This window comes from Phaseolus vulgaris, chromosome 2 (genome assembly GCF_051622355.1).
Source record: "Phaseolus vulgaris cultivar YP4 chromosome 2, ASM5162235v1, whole genome shotgun sequence".
NCBI classification, from domain to species: Eukaryota; Viridiplantae; Streptophyta; class Magnoliopsida; order Fabales; family Fabaceae; genus Phaseolus; species Phaseolus vulgaris.
In genome coordinates this window covers 36101421-36110117 of record NC_143499.1, presented here as the reverse complement: position 1 = coordinate 36110117, position 8697 = coordinate 36101421, and positions in this window count along the sequence as shown.

Below are 8697 nucleotides of genomic sequence, written 5' to 3'. Positions count from 1 at the left end.
TAAAGTTCATGAACAATCCAAATATATATATATATATATATATATAACAAACTTAAACTTAGGAAGAATAGAAAATGAAGACAAAAAATAATATATTTGATTTGGAAGGTCGAATAATGAAGTAAGACACAAACTAATGGTAGAAAGAGAATGGTAACATTGGTTAGTTATAACCTGTGTTATGTCAACTAAAAAAATAACATTATATGATAGTATTCCAAAATTTGCAATTTTAGAACAAAAATAAATAAATAAAATATATATATATATATAACAAACTTAGGAAGAATAAGAAAATGAAGAGAAAAAATAACATATTTGATTTGTAAGGTCGAATAATGAAGTAAGACACAAAGTAATGGTAGAAAGAAAATGGTAACATTGGTTAGTTCTAACATGTGTTATGTCAACTAAAAAAACAACAAAATAACATTTTATGATAGTATTTCAAAATTTGCAATTTTAGAACAAAACTTTATGTAGTGACGTACGTATTACTTGTATTGCTCTTCCATTAGAATTTAAATTTTGCATCAATAATAACCATTGATGTTTAATGGAATCAATTTCTGAATTATGTCCTTCAAATAAGACATTTCTAATATGACATAGAAAGTAGCTAGTTTTGTTCAATTCTAAAACAAATAAAAATCTTAATAAATACGGATATTTTCAATTGAATTTATGTTATTTAATTTTATATTAAGTGAGCGACGGGGTTGTTTTTTGTCTTGTCATCTTATTTAGTTGTCTCTACATGTTATTTTATGTTAATATTAAATAACATAGTTTTTTTGTTGACATAATATCTGATTTTATTATTGGATGAGGGTAAATATAAACAAAAACCTAAATACAGTTTCACGAGACTATGAAAAAGTATGGGCTTAAAAAGCAAAACAAACGTGGAGGAGTTGGAGTTGTGCGTGGTAGTGAAGGATATCCAATAAGAGGCTTATTTGTGAGACATCCAATCGGCAAGTTGATTGTAAATTTCGATCATCCACAACCTTCACGCACAACTTTAATCTCACCTTTGTTTCGCAATCTTCCAACACTGTATTTAGGTTTTCGTTTTGTTTTCCCCTTCATTCTCGTTTATCCTTATCCAACATGTTTTTATAGACTAATTGTATCTCTTAAAGGTTTATTTTATTCTCATTTTTTTTTAACATAGATTTTCATTTTTTTATAAAATTAGAGTTGTAATAAATCTACTATAAAAACGTGTATTTTTCAACAACAAAAAATTGCATATACTCTCTAAATCATTAGTTATGATTTTTGTAGAAATATTTTTCAAATAAGTGGAACTTTGATGAAGATATTTGGATCATGAAGACCAGAAAGAGTTGAGCTTGTGTTGAATCTCCTGATAGAAGCATTAGACGGTGTAAGAGTTAAAGACATCATAATGTTCAATTAAATTTTCGACAAACCCAAATTTTGTTTTAACTAAGACTCATCCATTTATAATAATTGAGATCTCTATGAATAGGGAATAGACAAATAGAAACATACCTTATGAGTAGTTTTAGTAGTTAGATAACTCATCTTTACATTTCAGTTTTTATAGTTTTCGTTTGTACTTTGTTTTCAATTTTCACTTTTGTCTATTAAAGTTCTTTCTTTTCTCTCATTATTTCTCTTTTAGTCTCTACGTTTTATGTTCCTTTATAATTTCCCTTCTACAAATTACATTAGAAAATTGATTGAATTCTTAAAATGGTTAACAACAAATATGAAACTATGTTAGAAGATGTTTTGTTTGAGTTATTTTATTCTTTGAAATCATTTTGGAATTATATTTTCGATTGAAAATCATTTTCTTTAAACATACAAACTAAATGTCCATAGATGAGCTTATTAAAATATTGAAGGTGCATGGTTACAATAAGATGGAACACTCAAGAAAGAAAAATCAGTGGCACTCAAAGCATGTAATTTCAAGTACACAACCACCAAAGCTCAGGTGGAGGAACCTAAAGAATGACCTTTAAATAAAGAAAGCTTTAAAGTTGAGGACGAAAGATTCTTCATTTCCAAAAAAAATCTACGAAGTATGAAAGAAGAAAATAGGCTTTAGAGGAAAAAGAATCCAATCCTAACAGGGGTGGGAACCTAAAGAGAAAAAAAGTCAAATGGTATGTTGTGAGTGCAAAAAGCTAAGGCATTTCACATGAAAATGCCTTCAGGTTAACAAAAGCCAAGAAAAGTCAAGAAAGATGTCAAGAAGTTTTTTTATAGGAACCTAGGAAGATCAAGATGACTCAAAAAGTGAAGAAGAGAAAATAGAAGAAACGACCAACCTATATCTAATGGTTGGCACATCATATGACATCTCATCAAATGATGGTGAAGAAGATCTAGAATTATTTAACCTTCACTCTATTATTAAATCATACCATGAGCTTTTTCCTTTCTCTTCTCGTATCTCTCAAGGTTTAAAAAACATTAAAAAGAGAGACATTTTTTTTTGTCAAAGATAGTTGAATGTCTAAAACTTAAGTCTACTATCTTAAAATATATTTTTCGCAAACCAATCTTGCATGTACAAATAAAAACCTAGACAATGATCTTAATAGATTAAATGGGACATATTAAAGGGTTCACTGAGACATTGATGAAAAAGAAAAGGAAAATATATCTCTCATTTCCAAAATAAAATCTCTTGAAAAAAGATTGTTTGAAGAAAACCACCCTCAAATAATGCATGACTTATTATTTGATAAAAAGACTCTTAGGAAGTCATATCCTCCAATGAAAAAATAAATAAAATATTAAACCTATTAATAGGATATTCTTGAAAATCTTCTAACAAAAGAAGATTAGAATTTGAGGAGGAAAATAATAAATCTCATGTATTGCACAATCATATTGCAGGAAATATGTCTAAGCATTTCAAAACTAGAATAGAGGATTCAAGTACATTTGAATACCTAAAAAATATATAACTCATGTTGCATGCATGATTAGTAGGAGGAAAAAAATTCATGTCATGGTAATTGGACAATGGGTGTTTGCAACATATGATGGATGAAAAAGTATATTTTCATATACCTAAAGAAAAGATAAGGTAGAAGCATTAATTTCTGAGGAATCCAAAAAGGACAAATAGTAGGTATTGGGAAGATATATAAGGATAATATATTTTATTATAATCAGTATGTAAAATCAGTAGGTAACATATGACTTTATTTACCTATTGATCCCATTACCTATGAATATTATCCTTTATAATTTTTTATGTCTCAAGTGCAAAAAATTATGTACAAACTTTATCTGCGAATTATATATTGTCGCTAAACTACTTCATTGTTATGTACAAATAAAGTCATAGATAACTCAATTTTACTTACATATAATAATATAATAATATATACATAAAATATCTATATATGAATCCTAATTATCTATGAATTCAAATCTATAGCAAATAATAATCAATCATCAAATAAATTTTAACGTTATTATTATTATTATTTAACTTAAAGCTATAAAAAGTTATTTATAACAAATTAATAAGTCTTAAGAAATAATTGTAACAAAATAACAATTGTAGGTGTTTATTTTAAAAAAATGAATTTAAACAAAATTAAACTTTAAGGGGTACATTTGTAAATAGGATAAAATTAAAGTTTAGGATTTCTAGTCATAAAGGAGTAAAATTTATGAGTTGTATACTCTTTTCCAAAGTTTTTTTACAAAATCTATTGAATTGGAATGTAAAAATATAAGCATGTTTACCTAAGAAAAGTAATCCAAAGCCTCGTAGACGTTGACCATTAACAATTACAAGTCAATATATTTTATAAGACTCTTCTAGGTTTAAAACATGTTTTGGTAAATCCAAAACTTAATTTAAAAAAAAAAACACTTCTAGAAGGTACAATTTTAAAAGTGAAAATCCTACCAATCAAATTCTTAATGTGAAGTTAAACTTTGATACGATATTGATGTCAATTTTTCTATATTATCAAATAATTAAAATTAAATTAAACATGCTTTTAAAAATAGTATATTTTTTTTCTTAAACATCCCAAATACTATATTTATCCACGTATCTCGTATTATTTCACTAGTAAAAATAAATAACTATATACATATAATATATCTAACATATAGTTTATAAAACAAAAACATTTTAAAAGGATGTATATAAAATATATATTACACAAATCAATAAGAACATTTTTTTTTTAGGGCGAAAATCTCTTCTTGAGTGATTTTTTTTTTAAGATTTGTCTCATCACTTGAGCAGAAAAATAACTTAAAAGGAACATAATAACCTTAACATATTTTTTTCTTAAGCTAAAAATGTTCACTTTAGCAGAAATTTCAAAATTTGAAATTTAACATATTTCACAAAACTAATTAATCTAAAATCTAAAATGACCCTTTATACACTTTTAAACATCAAATATATAATTGTGTTTCCAATCAAATATATATATTAAAAAATATATAACAAATCAAACATATATATATATATACTAATAAAATATAACAATTCAACACTCAAATTGTTCACTCAAAATTTCAATATCTAGATTAAAAAACATAATAAAGCATATAAACAACCAATTCTTTTCAAACATTTCAAGGGTAATCTCAGTCCATCTTAAACATAGCTTGCAAACTAAAACTAGTAGATTCAATTCAATTATCTCAGCTAAAATTATATTAAAAAGTGTACTGTTCGATCGTGATCGAGCTTTGACTCGGTCACTTAAAACACATTTATTCAACCCACTTAGCTCAGACTCAATAGACAAAGCTCAGTCCAAGTAAAGGGGATATATTAACAATTTATTATGTGATTACTAATCCTTGAAGGAGTGTTATAAAAGGGCCTTGAGACCCCAAACAAAAGGTAAACATGATTCAATGCAATATACACTACACTCACATCATATATTTTAATGCTCTCACTAACTTGATTGTCAGAGTCTTATCAACCAGTGAAGTTTCTCTCATTATTTCAAGCATCTCAAAGTGGTACTCTTGAAAAGTTGACCCAGAATCCACCTCCAAAATTCGACCCAGATTTATTGGCAAGAACAAAAACCAAGTACAATTTCCACCCATTTAAATCAAACATACAATGATAAAGTCTCAAAATTTCAAACCCTTATCATGTTCTCAACAAACATCAAACATCTAAAAGTATAACATCTATCATATCAATATAATTTACTTCATAAATTATAATCTAATTCAAAATAGCCTCATTACCTTAATTCTCGTGCTCTTCAAAGATTTGTTCAAACTTAAAAAAAAATAGAAAAGTTCCAACTTACTCTCTAAGAAATCTTATTCACAAACAAAGAGAATGCAACACATCATTGTAGACCTAAACTAACCAAAATATATCTATTATGTTTAGATTTTACATGCATTCCCAATTCTATTCAAGTAAAATGCTAAAAGAAAGAAAGCCAAATATTTGAGGAAATACAAAATTTTGCTCAACGAAAATTTTTGTTCAGTCTATAAGACTTTATTATTTGTCATCTATGCAAATGTGTGATTTGATTGTAAAAAATATGAGCACTAGTTTTCAAAAACTTAGAAAGAATGTAGACAGAAAAGAAAATAAAAGAAAAGGAGCATAGAGAGACAAAAGAAACTTTAAAAAAACATGATATTACATTTTTCACTAATGCAAAACTAACTTAAGAAACAAATTTTCAGTAATTTTTGAAATTTCATTCACTTGAAGTTGTATGCCTTGTACAAGACATAAATAGTTAATATCGGATTTAAAACATTCTAAATTCTCTATGAAAAGAGAAGTGCTTTTACGTTAATTTTTTAATTTATCTTATAATAAAAATTTATTTATTTATTTAATAAAATAAATAATTAAATATTTTTTTTATTTGAATGATTATGTAAATTTTTTAATATTATTTCTGTAAAATTATATATAAATTAAATTATATTATTTTCAAAATTTGTAATTATTACTTATAAAATAATAATAACATATTTTTTAATTTAATAAAAATATGAATATATATGCTTTTCGTGTATGTGTTTTCACCAACATAGTTAATACAATTTCTTTTATGCATTCGTGTTTTTTATAAGCCTATGCATTCGTTGAAAATATTTTTCAATATTGTTTTTGGCAATATAAAGCATGCGTATAACACAAGAAATGCAAAAAGTAGTAATCGAATTATTTTTGGAAAGTTATGGCATCCTTTAATGGAAGCAAAGTTGTGTTCAACTCTTTTACTAAAATCAGTAAAAAAACTTTAATTAAAAAGCCAGTTTTCTCATATGACAAGTTTTTGTAAGAAAAATAATTCCAACTATTTAAAATTTTTGAAAAGCATATCAACATAATCACTTAATGTTTTAAGTTATTATTTATCTACTCATAAGTTTTGCATATGCTAATTTGCAGCGTGCATGTCAGGTAAACTTTAGATTCCAATCATGGTGAAGAAAGGAAGAAGAAAAAGGTATTAGGATGTGTTTGTTTGAAACAATTGTTTGGGAGATTTTGAAAAGAGAAGATAATTTTTTTATTGTTTAAAAATAAGTAATTTATTTTCATATAATAAAATTTAAAATATTTTTTTTTTAATAAATTAGAGCCAAAACACCAACAATGGTTAACACAAAGGATAATGAACTTTGTGTTTAATCAAGTGATTTAGGGTTGAAATTATCATCTTGTGTGTGTAATAATAAGTAAAAATTGTATATACTCTACTTTAATTCACTTCACTTAAGTGTGTATTATAAATATGAATATATTTTGAGTAATGGTAGACTTGATTAGAAAGTGAGAGTAATTGTAAGAGGGGTATAGGTAGTAAGTAGGGTTAGACTTGTTATTTGGGCTGTTTGATAATGGAACAATTCTAATGAAAGAAAAAAAAAAGGTAATGGAGGTAAGTGAACTTATAAAAATATGGTATATGTAGAAGAAACAAACACATGTAATGGTTTTCCTTAAATCTCATAGTGTTTATTCTTCTTTTTTACAAATATTTCATTTTCGTTTCCTCAACACAAACTCTTCTTTTTTTTTCTCTTCTGACTTCCAACTTCAAAACCTTTACTATTTTTCTTACGGTAAGGGTTTTTTCTTTCTCCAATGTCCAATGTCTTAATACTCCTTTACAAAGTGTTGAATTTATATTCACATTATTTGATGAATGCAACCATTTTATATGTATGATAAAAAATAATTGAAGATATCTCGAATACACTTTAAGAATTATTATGATTTGTGAAGATGTAAAGCGTTTTTTTTATAATGTGTAATGTAATGTATAAATGACTGTTGTAAGTTTTTTGCACATTGATTTGATCTAGTATTACATTTAGAGCTCTTCCTCAAATCATCTTAATCGATTAAATGATATTGGTTAGCTTCGTAAGTGTGAAAAATAAAGAAAAACACAAGAAATAAAGGTTAAATTATATTTTAAAAACTTTTAGTAGTTTTTCGCAAGTATCGTTTAAAGATGTGTTGACAAACTGACAAAGGTTTTCACAAACTGAGTTTGAAATGTTTCTCCTACTTTAGGTTAGTGAAACAAATATAACATGTAATATTACATTATAAGAGGGGGAATAAATTACTTAAGATATTTTTACATTAGTTTGTTTGATAGAGAAAATTACGTCTAGTCCTCAAACAACTATTTAAGTTCTATTAGCAACTAACATTGCAAGAAACACTAATATTCTTTCTTGTAGCCACTTTTGGCTAGTACGATTATTCTTTCACAACAAGTCACCCTTCGTTAGCACGAGTATTCTTTAAAAAAAAGTCACTATTAGCTTAAGACAAATAAAATGTTTAGGGTGTGATCACAAACATCACAAAGGTTGCTTACTAGAGAGAAATTGCATCTTTCAATGTTTACAAGGTTAAAAAATCTATATTGGTTCGTAAGATGAAGACAACAATATTCTTACAAAGCTATTTAATGCACAAAAAGATATTGGGAGCGTTTTGGCACCTTTGCAAATTAAACTCATATACTTTTCTTCTTAATGGATGACTTTATATAGGTGCGAAATAAAAGGAGTGCTACAAATCCTTTTTTGTTCGTTGAGCCAACTTTAGACTCACTTGAACATCTTCTTAATGTATAAGGAGCTTTGACGTAGAAGATGCATTAAATATGTTTCATGCATGCATTAAATGCACTTATCCTCTTCAAACAACATCTTGATAACTAGTTGGATTTATCATATCTTGATCAAAGAGCCTTTACTTGAAACAAAGTAAAGTGCAGATCCATACAAAGTAAATAGTCATTTCCAAAATTAACAAATCAAGCACTAAGGAGTTGGTGAGGTAAAACAACTTTAGCTCGAGTTTCAAGAGATCATTGATGAGACAAGAACGTTAAGTGGATCATCTTGGTTAGATGTAAGGAGCAAACATTCCTTGCAATACAAAATAAACATATAGATATTTATGAAGTAAGATGTTAACGTAAGACTATGTATGTATTGTACGAGCATATAAATGTTTAACACATGTAAAAGCAAGATTGCATAGTTTTATATCATCTAATAGACGAAAAACTTATTTCTTTTAATATTTGTTGCTTGAACAAAACTTGTGTCTTATAGACGAAGTATGACCATGTTTTATGCTTGTTGTCTTCAACATTTAATCAAAATCATGAGTGTTGGACTTTCCCCTAACAATAAGGTTAC